Source organism: Phalaenopsis equestris, unplaced genomic scaffold (genome assembly GCF_001263595.1).
Source record: "Phalaenopsis equestris unplaced genomic scaffold, ASM126359v1 Scaffold000173, whole genome shotgun sequence".
NCBI lineage: Eukaryota > Viridiplantae > Streptophyta > Magnoliopsida > Asparagales > Orchidaceae > Phalaenopsis > Phalaenopsis equestris.
This window is the reverse complement of record NW_018164615.1, coordinates 70563-90474: the sequence shown is the minus strand read 5'-3', so window position 1 is coordinate 90474 and position 19912 is coordinate 70563.

Sequence of the window (19912 nt, the reverse complement as noted above, 5' to 3'; positions counted from 1 at the left end):
AATTAACCCCCTCACCCCTAATTTTAAAAGCCCGCCATACTTAATTCAAAGCCCATCATTTCTAATTTCAAAAGCCCATCCAAAAGTCCAATTCCCTTAATTCATTCTAATTTTCCACATGACAAGGTTCCTCTTCATCATCCAATTAATCAAATTAAAGTTTATGCCATGTCATCCATGATCAAATTATTCCCAAAAAAAAGTCTCATGAAAAACCCATCCAAAATGCAAAAAAATTCAAAATCCTTTTCCATGCAACTTAGCCAAGCCAAAGTCAAGTCATGAAGCCACCTCCAAGCCACATGCAAGCCATGTGAGCTATTGTCATGTCACCATGCTTAAAGTGGCAAAAGAAGGAGTCTCTTTTAAGCTCCCTTAAACCATTTTTAACCCTTCTCATGACGCATTTAAATGCATGTTTAACCCTAATCCTTTGGATGGTTACCTCTTCACACCATATCAGCTGAGGCATCTAATCTCCCTCAGCCCCAAACCAACCTTGGTGGGTGAACCCAACCCAAATCCATGCCTTGAACCAAATTGACCCAAAAATTGGTTCACGCCCATTCCACTTTGATCTTCCACTTTACACATGACAAAAATTAATTAAATTGGTTCACGTCCATAAGCTGGATGGTGTCCCCTCCCCGACTGGCAGCCAACTTGTTAGCCAGAAAACACCATGGTCAAAAGGCCACCTATGGCCAAACTTCAAAATTCAGCCCATCTAATGTGGCTCACTCCAATTGGACGCTTGCCTCCACATCACCTCCACATAAGTTCCCTCTTACACCTAATGGCCACCCCAATTGGCCACCCCAAGCTCCTCTATTAAACCCCCCCCCCCCTCACGACCAAGAAGGAGAGTTGCACAAAACCTTGGCGAAGCCCAACCAAATTTTCCTCAGACCTTCCCACAGTCTTGAGAAGATCATCCCCACAATTTTCTAACCTCCATTCCCACTACGTTGTCCTATTTTTTAAGCCCAAATTTAGGGCATTATTGGTCCATTCCTCAAAACTCAACCAAACTCCAAATTGAACCTTTCAAAAGCTTCCCCGCACTTCAAAATCACTTCCCCAATCAAAGCCCCATCATTCAGAGCACCCTAACCTGGACTTCAACCAGACCCATGCCACCCATTCATCAAACTCCTACACAGACCAAACCACAGTTCAAATTGAAGTTTGGAGGAGGTTTATGGGACTAGGACGAAGCTCAAGAACCCTCAAGAGGATCGTCTCCAACAAATCCAATTGAGGCTACATCTCTTGGACAAAGGTATGGATCAAAATCCCCAAATTTAGCCTCAAAACTCAACCAAACTCCAAATTGAACCTTTCAAAAGCTTCACCGCACTTCAAAATCACTTCCCCAATTGAAGCCCCATCATCCCGAGCACCCTAACCTGGACTTCAACCAGACCCATGCCACCCATTGATCAAACTCCTACACAGACCCAACCACAGTTTAAATTGAAGTTTGGAGGAGGTTCATGGGACCAAAACGAAGCTCAAGAACTAATCCAATTGAGGCTACATCTCTTGGACAAAGGTATGGATCAAAAATTTGGCCTCAATTTGGGCTTTTATGAAAAAAATTTTAAATTCATACATATCTAGCAGTATAGATGTGTTCGTCTCACGTAGATGAAGGTATAGAAAAACACCACACTTAAGTATCAAGTGAGATTTTAAGGTTAGAAAATGGATGGTTCTCGACTTAAATTGATCGGGGATGATGAACATATGACATCCATTCAGGCGTGTATCGATCAGACAACAGAGAAGGAGTCGGATGAGCAGATGGACCATAAACAGTGGGTATGCATAGCGGCTGAGGTGTAAACCATAGCCAACTGTGGAGACGACGGGTAACGCTTTGGAGACGTCGAGTTTGACATTGACGCTGCATGAATAAGTAGAAAATTAAGGGTATTTTCTAATTTAAATAATTATGTAAACTTCAAAAATCCATAACCTGGTGCAGAAAAATGCTAAAAATAAAATAAAAATATCTCTATGCTCATTGATTAGAGGAGAACAATGTGGACTAAAATAAAAATATTTGCCAAATATTTATTTTTAAATTAATTGACACACTGAAACTTTTTTAAATCATAAATAATTAAATATTAATCATAAAAATGTGAAATTTGGAGGATTTACTCTGCTCATACTTAGGGATGTTCTCTAATTTTTCCAATGAAAACTCTAAATTTCAATGTAAATCACCCTTAATTTAATTAAAATAATTATAAAAAATGAAGTGTAAGTAAAAAAAAATCATAAAATTAGTTTGGTAGGTTCACTGCGGTCATAGAAACTTAGGAAAAATAAAAATCAAATCTAAAAAATTTAAAACATATTTTCCTATTTTAAAAATAAGAATATTATCAAAATTAAGAAAAATACAAAATAGCTCAAAAATCACCAAAATAACCCAAATTGAAAGAAATGGTCTTAGAAAGTCCTTATTAAAATTTCAGAGCCATAAAAACTATACTTAATATAAAAATATATTTTCTGAGTAAATAAGGATTTTGATTTAAGATACTTATAAAAATAAATAATAAATCAGAAACTTATGAAAATTGTTTTAGAGTGTTCTTTGAAACCAGAGCTATCTAAGAAAAAAAAATAGAAGTTATAATAAAAAGTTTATTTTTAGCCTATTATCTTAATTAAATATCATTTAAAAAATACAAAAAAAATCACAAAAATACCAAAATATGTCAAAATGTCACAAATTTCTTCTTGGTTGAAGAAAACAACTTCAAAATCTTTTTATAAATTTTTGAAGTTACAAAAATATAATTTAAGTAATTAAATGTATTTTTTCTATATTTTTTACTTAAAAAACTATAAAAATTGTAATAAAAATCAGAAAAATATGAAATTAATTTTTTTTAGTTCTCTAAAGTTAGAGGGATTAAATAAAAATAAAAACATAGTTTTTTAAAATAAATATATTATTTATTTATTTCTTCATTAAAATTAACTAAAAATTAGAATAATTAAAATATAATTTAAAATATTATAAAAAATTGATTGGGTGATCCTCTGACCTATGTGAATCTCTCAAAATTTTCTTAATGACTGAAAGTATGTTTTAGTTTAATTAAATGAATTAAAATTGAAAATTTCTATTTTTGGACTAAAATAATTTCAAAAAATAAAATAAAAATAAAAAATACAATGTCTTCTCTGATGTTTTAATTAACCCATGAGTAGCATTCTAGTAATGTTTCAAAATTATTTGAATTAAATTGAAGGAATTATGAAGTAAAGAGCTATGGGGATAAAATTGTAGTTATGAAATTTTGAGCACAAATTAAAATTTTAGGTCAAACCAAAGAGTAAAAGGGTAATATTGATCATAATTGTTTCTCTATGATGATTGAAATATAAAGGGTTAAAAGGTTGAAATCCTAAAAAAAAACACACCCCAACAAGTTAATTATCATCATTTAAGTTCCTTTCTTCTGATTTAATCCTATAATTTAGAGTTAAGTGCAAAATCCTAAAAATTACAAATCCACCCCTAGGGTTCAAACACTTGTACTCTCAAATTATAAGTCCAATGATCATGAAATTTCATTGACCTCCTTTTCATGGATCAATTAAGTCAACAAATGAAAAGTTATATTTTTCTGATAATTTTATTTTATTTTTAATAATTATTTTTACTCAAAATAGTGAATTTAACTTAATAATTAATTTAACTACTAAAAATAAGTTCTTTGTCCTTAAAAAAATTATCTAATGTTTCCCAAGGTTAATGGAGTAAAACATGATAAAATTTGTGATTTTTTAATATATAATTTATTTTTTATAATTTTTTTGGGATTTTTTTAAAGAAAATTAAATAGAAAATACAGTTGCATTTTCAATCAATTAAACTTATATTTTTCTCTGGTTCCCTTGACCACATCACCAAACTTGATTTTGTATTTTTTTAATTTAAATTTTATTTTTAATCATTTTTTTAATAAAACAGTAACAATTTCTTTTTAAAAATATGGATTTTATGGTTAGCGATGCTTTCTGACTTTGGAAAAATCGAAGAACACTCCTAACAACAAGGTTAACAAACCCTAAAAATTCCAGGTTATGGTGATGAAGATTTGATTTTTTATATTTATAAAAAAGATTTTTATAATTATTTAATTTACAAAAATTATTAAGTAAATATTTTAACTTTTTGGATATGTAATTTCTCCTCTATTCATTGAGCACAAGAATATTTTTATTTTATTTTTATGAGTTTTCTACTACAAGATATGATTTTTCAAAGTTTAAATCAATTTTTAGAATTAATTAAATAAAAAAAATCTCATTTTTTATAATTAACCACAAGAAAAATCACATAAAATCATAATAACATCATGACATTATGCAAATGCAATAGTAAAACAGCACAAGTAACACCATAATACCACTACAATACAACACATGTAACATGGTGTATATAAAGTGGAAAAAACAAATAACACTAGAATACTACTAAAATACAACTTTAAATAACATAGGTACTGTTCATCTTCTCAAATGAACTAGAATACCTAAACCGTCCAACTTAAAACACCAAAATCTCGCTTGATACTTAATGAAATTAAAAATGGTTTGATCCTACACCATCATCTAAGCATGAGGAACATATCCATATGAATAGATTGTCATGGCATGTAAGATCTTTTCACAAAGGTCAAAAACTGAGGTAAAAATGGAGTTTTTTGAGTTATACATTTGCCCAAGAGATGAGACCTCAATTGGGTGGTTGTAGAAGCTTCACTTGACTCCCATAAACTTGCTTTAAGCATCAAATTCATCCACGAATGGGTCTAATTACAAACTTGACCAAATGGGTGGTTGGTCTTGGTCTTGAGCAATGGTGGAGGGCTCGGGAAGAGCAAGGCTTAGTGGAAATTGATGTTTTAGGGTCTTGTGAAGCTTTTGAAATAATTGGATTTGAGTTTTTGTGAAGTTAAATTTTTGGGCCAAAAATTAGCCCTGATTTTGGGTTAAAAATTGGACTTGATGAGTGTGTGAGGATGGCTAAAGGGATTTGGAATGAGTTGAGGAAGGTTGCAGGAAGGCTTGGGAGCAATTTGACAGAGTTTTTCCTAAGCCCAAATGAGTTCGTCTCTTTTGAACATGAAAATGGTGCCTTTTTATAGGCAAAGTCAAGGGGATAGCGGTAGGGGAAGGTTTGTTGAGAAAAATTTTTAGGGAAAGGGGGAATGTTCCACCCTCCAAATGTTTTAAGGAAGCAAGCTCAAAGTATGCCTTTTCACAAAAATAGTAGTTCTCGTTTTCCCAAAGGAATGACCTATTTAAGAGCCTTGGGAAGAGAAGAACATGGACAAAGGCTGATGAATAGGGTCAACATATCCTTTGTCGTTCCTGAGTGAGCCAAATCATGAGAGGACAAGCCATAGTTTTGTCCATCTAGGTATTTTCAAGTTGTATTTTGGTTGTATTGGTGGAAAACTGAACAAAAACCCCCCCTCAAAATGGTGTTATTTGGTGTTTTATAGAGTTATGTGGGGTTATCAAAGGTTATTAGAAGGTTTATTGAGTTTTGGAAGTGTTAAGGGTTTCAGAGTTTGGTGTTATTTTAGTTTTATTTGAGCTTCTTGGTTGGTATTAGGATGCATGACCATGCGCACGGTTAAGTGGTGTGTTTGGATGTGAAGAAATGGAGTAATTTTGGTATTATTGCAAAAAGCGTCGGTGATTTGGGTGTTATTGTGGGTGTACCGTGGTAATACTTTGTGTTATTGACGATTTTTTGAAAAGGCAGGTCATATTAGTGTGTTATACTCCACAATCTGGCGTTATTCGCGATAGTATTTTGGGTGTATCACGAGATTGCAACATGGTACACGGGGCTATGTGGTGACGGTGTTAGTGTGGTAGTTTAGTGGTATTATTGCGGTGTTATTACGGGTTTGCGACAGTATTACTGGGGGGATTGCGACGATGGCAACATTAGTGTGGTTGTATAGTGGTGATATCATGGTGTTATCAATGGTTTGCATCAATATTATTGGGGGGATTGCGATGTTATTGGGAGGTGAAGTAGGGATTTTGGTGGTATTGAAGACACCTTTGGTGTTATTGACTTGGGTTTATCCCAAATTGAACCCAAATGGACCTAAATGTGTTTCCCACCCTAATTTTAACATATGTGCACACAACAAAGCACAATTGGTGACTTGGTGAACCCTCAAGCATGATCAATTTGGAAAAAATAATTTTAGACTTGGGATTTGATGAAATTGGATTGGATTTTGAAATAGCCTTGGTAAATTTGGAATGGTTTTGAGTTAGATTTAGTGATTTTGGTAATTTTGATGAAACTTGTGTTTGGACTTCGACCAATTTTAGGTTTTTTGGAGTACATTAAAGTTAGGGTGGCGGTGTGAGTGTGAAGAGTGAGAATGGTGGGGACTGTGGCGCACAAGGCAACCTAGAGTCTCAATGGCCCTATGGGGACTCTCTTTGAGTTCCCTCATCTTTTTCTCATCCATCAAATGCTAGAGGTCAAAAAACCACACATGAGAAACTCCAAGAAGAGCAAGGAAGTAGTTTGAGCTTCTAAATTGAGGTGGGTCCCATCACTAAGATTTTAGGATACTCAAAGGGAAAGTCCTATTTCTAGATCCTAAATCCTAAAAGAAAAACTAGACCTGGCCAAAAATGTGGTCAACACCTCACTAAGAGAAGTATAAGGAATCATTTTAGCAGAAATAAAGAGATGTCAAGCTTTAGATATACCAGCTAATGTAGAAGCTGAAAATTGATATAATTTCCATCTTTGATCTTCCATTTCTCTCTCTCATTTGTCAGCAAGCGAATAACTTCATTGAGATAGACATTAGTGGAAGTGAAATTAGCATAGGAGCAATACGATTCATCTTTTAAAGATAGATGTGCATTAATAGAAGAAGTAGATATATCTATGTATATCCCTCTTAAAAATATCATATCATCCTTGCTTTTAGGTAGGTTAGCATAAAATTCTCTCGCTACTCCTACCACCATACTAGAAGTAGTATAACAGAGCTTTTTACAACCTTTGCTTTTGACAATACTTTCCACTGCTTTACCCGGATTGGAAAATCCTCTTTCATGAATCAAATTTTTTAAGATCACGAAATCATTATACCTTCCTGCAGCCTTAGCACTAACAAATTTGTTGTTATCAAAAGAAGCTTTAGTCTTGATTCCTTTGGCTTTGGGGTCCATAGCAAATAAGAGTGATGATATGTAAGTTGAAGAAGGAGCTTGTGATAGTTAAGAATGAACTCAATATACTATTAAAAGAGATAAATCAACTAACCCTCTCAATATCTTCCTCTTCATCTCAGTTTCCCTGAATTCTTTCAAATTTCCGGATGAAAAAAGAAATGTAGGGCTTAAGCGGTGATCTGGGAAGAAGAAAACCAAGATTCCATGAACCGGGCTAATATGGGAAGAAGAAAACCTCATAGAATCGCTCAAGAATCACCTATGTGGAGTCGAGGAAGAAGACACATAAAAAATGACTAAATTTTGGCATTGCTGCTATTTAAAATTGATTCCATGAACCGGGCGCTTAGGTTTTGTGATTTGGGCGCCAAGGCTCCATTGGCCAACACCTTGGCATGAGTTTTGGGTGCCTAGGCGCCGGTCTCATTTTTGGCATTTTAATGTCATGAGTCCCGTAGGCCTAAGTGCTCACTTAAATTTTGTTTTTTAACACGTAAATGAGTCTTTTAATTCTTCCTCAAGTCCTCAATCATTGTTGTAACACATACATCAAACACTATAAAATAAATGAGATTAATTCGTCCTCCTCATCTCTTCTCCCTACCTTACTTCCAATTTCTAACGGACTTCATGCACTGATCAAAGAGTTACTTTTCAATAATTTGATAGACTTTATCCCATGAATCAGATTATCTTGCTATATTGGCCCAAGTGTCGCCAACCTCAGGTATCATCTCATCCACTAATTTATGCACCTCTAATAATTAAAGAGTATAATTCATCCTTAGGTTACTCATCAAATAGGTTCATGACCCTACTCAATGAAAATAAGGTCAGACAAAGGAACTAATAAAATTGAGATGGTCTTGTCCAATGTCCAAACTTCTCATGCCTCAAGTAATGCTCAGCTCAGGTTGAGAACTGAGTCATCGTGGACTCGCCAATCGTACTACTACAAGAGAGCATAAGCAAATATGGTCATGACGAGAAGTTAAAGTATCTCCTCACTCATGACACACAAATCAACAAATAAATCCACTCTCACATATAACATCCACAACCAATATCCAACATAACACTCATAACTAATCAAACTCAACAAAAAAACACTCTCACTAATAAGAACACAACATACTAACACAAATAAAACCATGGGGTGCCTCCCATGAAGAACTTGGTTTAACGTCGTCAACTTAACAAATCCAAGTTTTACTCTTGTTTTACTTTCTCACTTACCTTATCTTTTGGATTCAAGTTGGCATTGCTAGGAAACATCCCTTGAGGACGATTGCTAAGTGTAGAAGCTATTTGTCCCAACTGATTTTCTGTATTCTTAGTTGTAGTCATTTGGCTTTGTAGTTGATTTCCCATCTAATAGGCAATCTCTTCTAATGATAACTTCTTCTCCTTGAATTGCAAGTTAGGGTTAAATCCTAGTGGATAAGATGGTTTAACATTAGAAGTTCCTTGATCATTCCAATTATTCATAGGATTAATTTGATTATTTCCCAATGATTGGTTTCCTCCTCCAAACTTATTATTCAATTTAAAATTAGAATGATTCCTCCAACTTGGGTTGTAATAATTAGAATAAGGATTATTTATTCTATTGTTTATTGCATGGATAGATTCCTAGAAATTAGTTTCAACCAATTGACCAAATGAATTTTCCTCCTTGAGGTCGACTCATCCCATAATGATCCAATTTTCTTGCAATTATTGCAACTTGAGAAGTTAAGATTGTAAGTACATCATTTTCATGAATACTCACTTCTCTCTTAGAATTCACTCTGTCAGATTGCCATTAAAAGTTGTTTGTGGCCATCTCCTTAATGAGCCAGTCTCTAGCAGCACTATCAATGACCGCTCTTAAAGATCCAACTAATCTGTTATAGAAGGTTTGAATAACAAGTCAATCAGGTAATGCGTGATGTGGACACTTCCTAAGAAGTTCCTTAAATCATTCACAAGCCTTATAAATTGATTTCTCATCATGTTGACAGAATGAAGTGATATCATACTGCAACTCCATTGCTTTCGTAATATAAGGCTCAATTTGAGACCGGAATGACAATCCCACAGGGAAGGTAGCAGAGACTTCATAGTAATAACAACCTAAGGGTGAATTCTAACCTACTACCTTTAGGTCCTAGTTTGGAAGATAACTAAATATGATTTTTCTAAAAAATACTCCTAAGTATATTTCTACCTGGAAGTAAAACTTGCCTACATCAATTAAACGGTTAAAAGTCAAAATTGATAAAGGTACTTCTCTCTTGTGATTTTCCTAGGTAGATTGTAGGTGTTATTATTAATAATTGTAATGTGGTAGTGACAACAAGAGCATAAGACTCATTTACCCTCTTTCAAGTTCATAAATGATTAGGATTCAAATTTAGGTAATTATTTTCGTCTATCACCCGTAAAAGTCCTAATTCAAACTATATCAATATACATCTCCCTAAGTTTCATTGCCTCATGAATCATCTTTAATAATCATTCGTACAATGTGAATATTGTTATGTTATTTTGCCACTGCTTGTTTGAGTCCTAATGGGTCACAACAAATTTTAACAAGTTATATGGCTAGTACAAAATGTAAATTAAGTCTAGAGATATACTCATCGCATGAAAATAAAGATCAATTCAAAGCATTCACATCCTGTCATCACATGAAAATAAAGATCAATTCAAAGCATTCTCATCCTTACAAATCTAACATATCTTTCACAAGAGAAAAGTATAAGAAATCTACTAACTACACATGATAGACACCAAAGAAGACTTCATTCAATCCAAGCAAATTAACCAAATATGTGTTTACAACAACAATCAAATAAGATTACACATAATATTTAGCTTTTGACCTCTTAAAAAAGAAGCAAATTCCAACGAATGATGGTTTACATAATGGCACACAAGATTCTATTGTAAAGCCCTTACAAATACTCTCAAAGTCCCCTCTCAAATCTCTCTAGAACAAGAGTTCTTAATCCTACCTAACGTCCTTAGAGACTTCAAGAACTTGGAACTTCTTCCCTACTTAAAATTGTTAAAACTCACCGTCTGAATCGTTAGCACCTGTAAAATAACTCCAGGTGTCGTGGAGAAATTAACTATTTGAACTGCAACACTTAGGCACCCAGTATGCGTCGCCTTGGCGTCGGGCTCTCTGTCTACTCGAAAAGCTTGGGTGCCTAAGAGCTCATAACCTTCCGCCAAGGTGTTCAATTGCAACACCTTGGCACCCAAAAGTGGGTGCATAGGCGCCAGATCACAATCAGTCCCTTTGCTCCATTTGGTTATGTTTCACTCTAATTTAGTCCAAATTTGTTTCAATGCTCCTACCTATTATACCTGCATCATAAACATAAAAATATCTTCCATTAGTGCAGCTTCATTCAAAAATATGTGTAAAATAAAGAAAAAATTAAGTATATCCAAAGTCATATTAGTATCTTTCTGTTAACAATTGACTGAAGGGCAGGAAACTCAAAAAAAGTGATGGAGAAATGCTGATCACACTTTATTTATAAGGACTATAGGCACAAAAATCTAGGAAATTCAATTATTAAAAGTACTTGTTACATAATAAATAAATAAAAATATTTTCATTTAATTCTCTTATTTTTATCGCAGCTATAGTTTTAAAGAAGTAACAAAATCAGAGAACTAAATATGTATATAAAAATGTGTGCATGAAACTCGAGGAAATCCAACGGGTCTCTCTTATGAACAACAAAGAATAGTGTATCATAATAGTTAGAATAATGGAACACCAAGCATTGTTTTTTTCAGTCAGAACACTAAGTCGACCGAATGGAAACATATCTTAGCATAGAAAGAAAAGGAACCCAATCAGAGGGACAGTCGTTCACGACTAGCTCCCTCAAGCGATTCTAAAACTCCTCACAAAAATGGAAAAAGGACACCCCATTGAACTCTTTTATGATCCTTTGAGAACGCTCATTTTCTAAGGAGAGCTGCCCATTGGATTATGGTGGTTCACGCTTTACCTGACGGCATAACTGCACTATAATGATAGGAGGACCTCTACTCTAGATTCCCTTGAGAGAGCTGATTGACAACCTTTTAACTGATTGAATTTTGGTCGACCAAAGGCTTTCACTTGACTATTAGATCATTGGGTCATCAGATCCCCTTTTCAAGTAGTTATGAATACAAAACAATGCTAATATGAGTTATGAATATGAAAGAGTGACGGAGTCTGTTACAACATAATAACTTGTAACGTTCTTATTAAAATAGGGACTATTAAAATTGTGACAAACATGTAAGTTTACACTAGCTACCTCTGAAATCTATAAATTAGGTCATTTCTACAATAGAGGACTACTGAATTTACTCTATTAAAACTCTTATGTTATTGTGCATTCTTTCCCTCTTTCTCATTCTCTGTTTCTCTCATTTGTCCTACGCTCTATACCTTGGGTGTGATCCATATGACATATATAATTCAACAAATATTTATTACAAAATTTATGAAAATGAAAATATTGCAACATTATTTATCGGGCTAACCAAGAGGGAATGAGAGATCCTGAAAAAAAAAACATGTTTTTATACCCTAAAATTTGTCCATTTTGTTATTATTTTTTATTAACAAAAATTTTTTAGAAAAATTACCATATTAGGAAAATTTTTAAACTTTCCTCAATTTAAAATTTTAATAAATCAAATACCAAGAAGTCCCTAAAACCACCTCAAGCTACCAAAATAAAGGCAAGGAAGTTGCCCCCAGGGTAGCGGTGCCAAAATTTAACCCAACATCTCCACTCTACTCGAATTTGACCACAAAAAAATTAGAATTGGGTAAATCTAATTAATTTTTGAGTTAGGTTGAGTTAATATTTTAACCTGTATAATTATTTTAGGTAAAAATCGAGTTGAACTGCCAACCTAAATTTAATTTAAAATTGACTTGAATTTTACCTAAATAGCTATTATGCATGCATTAAATGTTCTATATTAGTGTTTGCTTGAAGTAGTGTTGGAATTACGTCTGAGAAAAACAATTTTGGATGGCATAAATTTCAACAGAGACCAAAATCCGACTCTTGAACCCGATTTGACACCTCTTATCGTAGAGCTCTTATTACGTTCGGACTCCACATGCAGAGTAGCAAGCGGAGTTCAATTAAAGTTTGCCACATGAAATTTGGGGGGCCCATCAGAAATAGAATGCAAAGTAAATGACTAACCATGGCGCAACACGGCCTGAATGAAACTTGATTTCAATTGAATAAGTGATAATGTCCGATGCTAATCCTACTAAAAGACTTTTCGCGCATTTTTTAGCTACCGCTTGTCCAAAAAAGTGCATTTTGTCACTTTAGGTTTTCTTTGCATAGAGTTCTGAGCTAGTGCTCTCGATTTCTCTGTAGACAATGAAATATTGCTCATGGAATCTAGAAATAATGGCAACCAGCTTCAATCATAAGTGAGTTTACTTTAGTTTTTTTATGATTTGAGTTTTGCATAGCTGTGTTATTTTGGTTTAGCTGATTTTTATTAGGTGTTTTTAGGATTTATGATTTAGTATTTTGGTGTTATGGTTTATGGTTGGTGGATTGTATTGTCCTAATTGTGTTATTGTTTATTTATTGTAGTATTAATGATGTATTATTGTCGTGTTATTGTCGTGTTATGTGATCTTATTGTTTAATTTTTAAGTGTTTTTATGGTTTTATTGTTATGATATAAGGTATTGAGATTGTATTATTTTGCTGGTGTGATTGTTTAGAAATTTGTATTATTTTAGTAGTGTTATAATTATATTATTGTTGTTTTACTAACGTGGTTCTTGTCTTTCTAAGGTGTTATGTGATGTTATTGTTTAGTTTTCCAGTGTTATTATCGTATTATTATTATGGTTTAGTGTCTACGAATTGTCTAGGGATTGTATTTTTCTAATGGTGTGTTTAAGTATTATTTTTGGTTGAAGGAGTTGCTTATTAGAAGCTATCAAAGGGATTGTATTTTTCTAATGGTGTGTTTAAGTATTTTTTTTGGTTGAAGGAGTTGCCTATTAGAAGCTATCAGCCACCGGAATCGAAATCTCGTCGCCCGCTTCGGAAAGACATTTAATCATATTTTTTATAGTTTAAATGAAAGAGCATTATACCTCAAACCTTGTATCTATCCTGAAAGATAAACACAAGACTTGAGGGTGAGACTTGATCAAATAAACTAAGAAATATATGACATACGTTTGGTCTGCGAAACCATTTTTATTTGCCGACAAGTTCCCTTGTTTAATACGAAGAACCATTTTATTTACCGACAAGTTCCCCTATCTAATACAAAGAATTAAATAGAATTTATATTAAGATGGGTTCAACAAAGCTTCCTATAAGGGCAAGCCCCTATAGTTAATTACATCTTAAATGACCGAAGTCATTTAAGAAAACTCTCAAAAAAATCAGAAAATTTTATCTTCAAAGAAGTCAAAAGTATAAGACTTTTAAACGAGATCAAACAAAGACGTGTGAAAGGGGAATGACTCAAATTTGGAACCTTTATTGTAGTGTTATATAGAGTCCAAAAGAGGAAGAACTAAGGGATGTCATAAATCCGGAGGAGAACCTTGGTGACTTCCTAGTCTATCCTATTGTTTGATTTCAATTTAGAGGAGGGATATTTAGGTGTTGTATCCTGCCAATTTTATTTGTTAGAGCTTACATTCGTGTGAAATTTGTGTGAAACGATCACACACACAAATAGCTTGGAAGGTGTGAGGATTTAGGTCGTGACAAACGATAACCTCTGAATCCTAAGACAAGTTAGGGCTTCTATTGTGCAGCAGAGCTATACAAAGATCTAAAGATGAGTTGAAGATTTATGTTGCATGAGCAAACAACCTCAAAATCATATGGCTTTGTTGTTTAATTCTAAGAAAGGGATGGTTTAACTGATTTAGACATATTTTATTGTTGAAGATGGTCACATTGCCCACCATGTTAGCTCCAAGCTTCTTGTCGTGATGAGTTTAAGTTTTCTAATGTGTTAGGTCATGATGTCAAATCAGATGTCCCTATGGTTAAATTTCTTTAAATGTTATGGGGCATGTTAAAGTTGATTAGAGCGACACCGGTTAGGATCCGATGGTTCCCTCATTCTGGTACCACTATTTTCTATCGGATTCACTTAGTCCAAATGAATTTACTAAACTCAACTTAATGAGTTCCTTACTTTCATTTAAACTGTGGGAAGTCTCGTTAGCAACCGTAGGTTACCTCCTCCGAGGGATCCCCGATTATCTTATATAGACATATTATTTTAGTTGCAATTATTGTTTTGTGTGATGTTTGTGATTAGATTTTGAGTTGTCTTATATTTTGAATGTCGGTGAATTTTATCTTGGTTGATTTTAGTTTTAGTTTTGGTTTTGTGGCTATCCTAGCATTTTTTGTTTTCATGTCGGGTGACATCGTTGTTTAACATGCAAGTTTTATAAGCATGAAAGTATAGTGCGGAAAGTAAAAGAGAAAATGGTACTGTAAAGTGTAAAAGCGTACCTGGCGAGTTTTCTCATTCTACCACTTGAAAGGTCGGTACTTGCAAGATATGTAGATAATATTGCAAGGAATTTAAATTGCATGAGTAGATGAAGGTTTAGCTACCAAACCCCAAGTTATGGATTTATTGAGTCTCAAAAGGTCCTAGTAGATGATTTTAGGACAAAATATGATAAGTTCAATTTGTCGTTCAAAACATCCAAAAGATTTCAAAGTGCCTGGGATAAGACCCTGAACTATTTTATAGATCTTTTGAATTATTTTGAGTTCATTTCTAAACTTATCATATTGTTCTATTAACCATTCAAGTTTAGAGTGTGGCTACCCCATTGCTCACTGAAGCTTAACAATTTAATTATCCCAAGGATATGGTACTCAATTAATCAATTGTTGTTTCATTTAAGAGTTATGTGAGTGAGTGCCGTAAGACAAGTTTGAGTTATTTAAGATTATGGTGCTCGGAGTTAAAGTCAGGCTTGTAGTGCTTAAAAGATGTTAATCACCAATCATATCGTTTTCTAAATCCAACCAATTGAGTTTAGAAACTGAGCCCAGGTCACTACTAAGCCTTTAACAATCATAGTGAGTGAAATGGTGGTTTTCAAAGTTTTGCTTTAAGTGTTATATATCCTTATTAAATGATTAGATCATCCTTAACTTTGGGCCTAAGAAGAGTAAATTATCATCTTACTGGCTTAAGCCCATCACTTAAGAATCATTTAATCTTTAATTGACTTCCAAGTCATGAAGATTAAGAGAATTATGCTTTTAGTTGAAGTTGTGCAAGGGTTTTGAATGAGTTTCTACCTTTTAACCCCATTGAATTCCAATCATCCAAACATGCTTATTAAGATCAAAATTATCCATTTTCCCTTTGATAATCCTAATTTTTTTATTAAGGCACCAAGGTATTAAAATTACCACTTTGCCCTTGGGGCACTTCACCTCATAACTCTTTAAACACAACTCAAATGATTCTAAGGGTTTAAAGTGTCATATCCATGAGGTAATTATGATGTTAGAGGAGAACATGTGGACCTCTCAAGATTTGATTTAATTTAAATAATTATTTAAATTTAAGAAATACGACTTTTAAAGGTTAATTTATTTAATTATCCAAAATAAAATTTATATTTTTGAAAAAATTATTAAAAGTTTCCTAAGGTCAAAGAAACACTTAAGCAAAATTTCATGATTTTTTGGATCAAATTTCTATTTTTATTACTTTATTTTAGATCAACTTTAATGATTTATTTAAATATAAAATACTGTTTTAATTATAAAAATTATTTTTATATTTTTATTAGACTCCTCTAATTTTATAAAATTCAGAGAATAAATTTTTATATTTTTGTGATTTTTAATTTATTTATTATAATTATTTTAGTGAGAAAATATGAAAAATTCATTTTTAAGCTTTTAAAATTTATTTTTAACTTAGGAAAATTAGGAAAATTATCTTATTGAGTCCCAAGTGATTAGAGGACAATTAGGTATATTTTGAAATATTTTTGTATTTTTGGAATTTTTAATTATTCTTAATTATTTTAAATCCAAAAGATGGCTCAAAAATCAAGTATTTTTTCAAAAATAATTTTATTTTTCTTAAGTACCTCCGATCATAAGAAACTCAGAAAACAAATTTTTATAATTTTTCTAAATGTATTTAATTTATTATAATTATCTTTGTACAAAAATACAAGATTTCTTAGAAAATACATATTAGCGCTTAAACTAAGCCAAATAATTTTCAAATTTTTACAATGGGTAGATATGATTTTATGAACAACGTGGAGTTGATTTTGTTAATTTTTTATATGCATTTAATTTACACAAATTAATGCAAGGTATTTACATTTAACTAAGTATAAAAATTCACAAAATGATTCAAAGCATCACAATATTTTTTCTAGATTTCTTTAACCATAGGAAACCTACTAAAATTTTTCTCATAATTTTTCAAGTTATATTTTGATTTATATAATTAAAATAAGCCAAAATGGTCAAGGGTTAGAAGCATAGAGATGCCCTCTGACTTTGGAAAATCAGGAGACATAACCTCTGTCATGAGCTAACGCGATGGGGAATACACCCTCAAAATTTCAAGCTATGGTGAAATGTTTTAAGCCATGAAGAGTAAAAATACCATAGAGAGTATTTAATTAATTAAAAATCAAAAGGTGAGAAAATAATTTTTATTTTTAGTCCACATTATTCTCCTCTTTTCACTGAGCAAGTGGATATTTTTTTTATTTTTATAATTTTTTTAGAGAAAGATATGGATTTTTGAAGTTTAGGAATTTAAAATAATCCAAAAATCTCTATTTTTCTACTTATCCACGCGGTGCCAACTCATCCTCATCTGCTCCAAAGGGTCCACGTGTTGCTCCGCCATTTGTCGTTGCCAGCCATGTAGCCTCCATGTGGACCGCGCTTTATGCACCATGGATATGTTCGGCTTGATCTCCTTCATCTATTAGATACAAGCGCGATCAGACGACTCTTCGTTATTGTCCCCAAGTGACCTAACCCATGAGTCCTTCACACTAAAACCTTAAGATCTTGGCCTAGACTCAACCAAATTGTATGGGGTTTGTTTCTAAACCTTTATCTACTCAAGAAGAACACATCTATATGATTTATACAGTATGAAATATAGCAAATACGTATGGAGGGTCGAAATAAGCTCAGTTTAAGGTTAGAGTTCAATACCTTTGTCTGAGAGGGGAGGTCTCAGGTAGCTTTGATTGGTCCTAACGAGCCTCCAGATGAAGTCTTGTGCCCTGGTGAATGGTTAGGTATGAATTCGATCAAGCTCGATTTCAGCTGTTGGTCTAAGTTGTTGGTCTAGAGCTAGGTTAGTGGCTATTTCACATGGGGCTTTTTTGGGGAATCAACTTCTCTCTCCGTGGGGATGGTGTGTGCACAAGTAATTGAATTTTGGTGAGCTATGGAGCTGTGGGGAGTTCTGTCCTAGTTTTAGCAGAAATTTGAGCTCAAAATTGAGTTTCCACGGTAGGGATCATTGAGGGAAAATGGTGGGCTTGAACTGAGGTCTTAGGGATTCTCTGAGAGAAATTTGCCAGAGTTTCCTTAAGCAAATTTCAGCTCTTCTTTCTTTGCCATGGTGGTGAGGGTGAGGTTTAAATAAAATGGCCTAGGGAGGTTGTCATGGCCAATTGAGGGGTGCAAAATGATGCTTAGGTGGAGGGTTTTGAAGTGCTAAAACCAATTAAAATTGGCCAACTCAGATGTGTGAGTTTGGGTTTGAATTTTGGCTTGGAGCTTTCAGTTTTGGTGTTTTCCGGCCACTAGGTTGGTCGGTAGGGTCATGGAAGGTGGCAGGAGGTCAGGTGAGCCAATGGGAGGGTTAATTATAATTAACCCTCAATGGCAAGTGATGTGGGGAAGATTTTTGGTTAAGGCCCATAAATAGGCATAAATCCCTTAATTTAAGGATCCAATGGTCCATAGCTCATCACGGCTTGTCTAAAGGGGTTTAACATGGTCGATAGAGTGCGCTAAGTGGTTATGGTGTCATCAATTTTGTGGCTTAGACATGGCTAAGTCAATTTTGGCACATGGGTCCAATTTCAGTCTAAATGGCCAAAGGTTGGTTTGGGTTAGGCTAGCCATGACTTTGAGTCAAATTTATTGATCAAAATTGTGTGGATGATTGTCATGAAGATTTTTGGTGAAGGATTGAAATGATTTTGAGTTCTACTGGAGGTTCAATTTGAAGGATTTTGGGATTTTGGTCCATTTAAGCATGTTGGGCTAGACTTGGGTCTAGATTGGGATAAGGTTGGGTGAAGTTCAAATTGATTGTTGAAAATGGTATAAAGGAATGTCATGAAGATTTTTCAACATAAATTGAGTGTCAATTTTGGGATTAAGGCATTCTGGTGGATTTTGGGGACATAGCCAATTTGGAGATTTTTTGGACGTAGGTTAAAATTAAGTGCAATTGAGGCTTCAACAAGGGCAATTTAAGGTCAATCAAGGCCAAATTAAGGTCAAGTTTGGTGTGTAGGATTGTTATAAAATATTGATCCAAATTGGGGTAAATTAAGTAGGCTATGGGGTTCAATTTGGTGGGATTAAGTCATAGTGCCAAAATTGGGGTAAACATGGTCCAATTAGGCTTTATGATTTAAATTGGTCATATGAAAGGTGAATTTAAGTTTAGGAATGAAATTAGGAGAAATTGGGACCAAATTGATGGACATTTGAGGTGAATTTGGGGAAATTGGGCTTTTAAAGGCAACTTTGGGTGCTTAGGTCAAAATGGTCAAATTAGCCAAATTGGGCTCAATTTAAGGGTTCAAATTGATTTTGGAAACATTTGGAGTGATTTTGGAGGGTTTGGGAAAGTTTGGGGTGCCAAGGGTATTTTTGTAATTTTGGCAATTTTGGGGGTATTTTGGTAAATTTGGAATTTTTTTATTGTTTTGGGTGGTTTATTTGGGTATTTTGAAATGCTTTTTGAACAAACTTGGGCATTTTTGGGTGAAATTGGGATTTTTGGCCACATTTGGGATTTGAGGGTGTTTAGGTAATTTGGGTAGGTTTGGGGGTAAAAGGTCAAATTGAATATTTTTGGTAGAATTGGGGAGCCAACCACCATATGTGAACTATGGACCAATGAGATCCCCATTTGGGTCCTTCATGTACTGGTCTTAGCTAAACCCTAGCCTAGGGCCAGTGGGTTTAGAGGATCATCTACATGAGTCTCCCAAATGATCAAGGAGTCAAAGTCAACAATTTTGGATTTTAGGATTGTGAGAGAATATAGGTGATAGTGAGTGTAGTGAGTGAACAAGCTCCAAAACAAAACCCAAAGTCAACCCTAAGGTCAATCAGTCTTATGGGGACTCAGCTTGAGCTCCCTCATATTGACCCCACCTACTAAGTGCTAGAGGTTAGGACCAATATGTGAAACTTCAAGTTGAGCAAAGAGGAGATTAAAATTTCTAATTGTGAGGATTCCTTTCTAATTTTCTAAGAATAATCAACAAGAAAATCCTATGGCTAGACCTTAGGCAACTAAAGAGGGAAAACTAAACCTCAACCAAAAGTAAGGTCAATAGTGTGATATATTTAGAAATTTGGTTTGT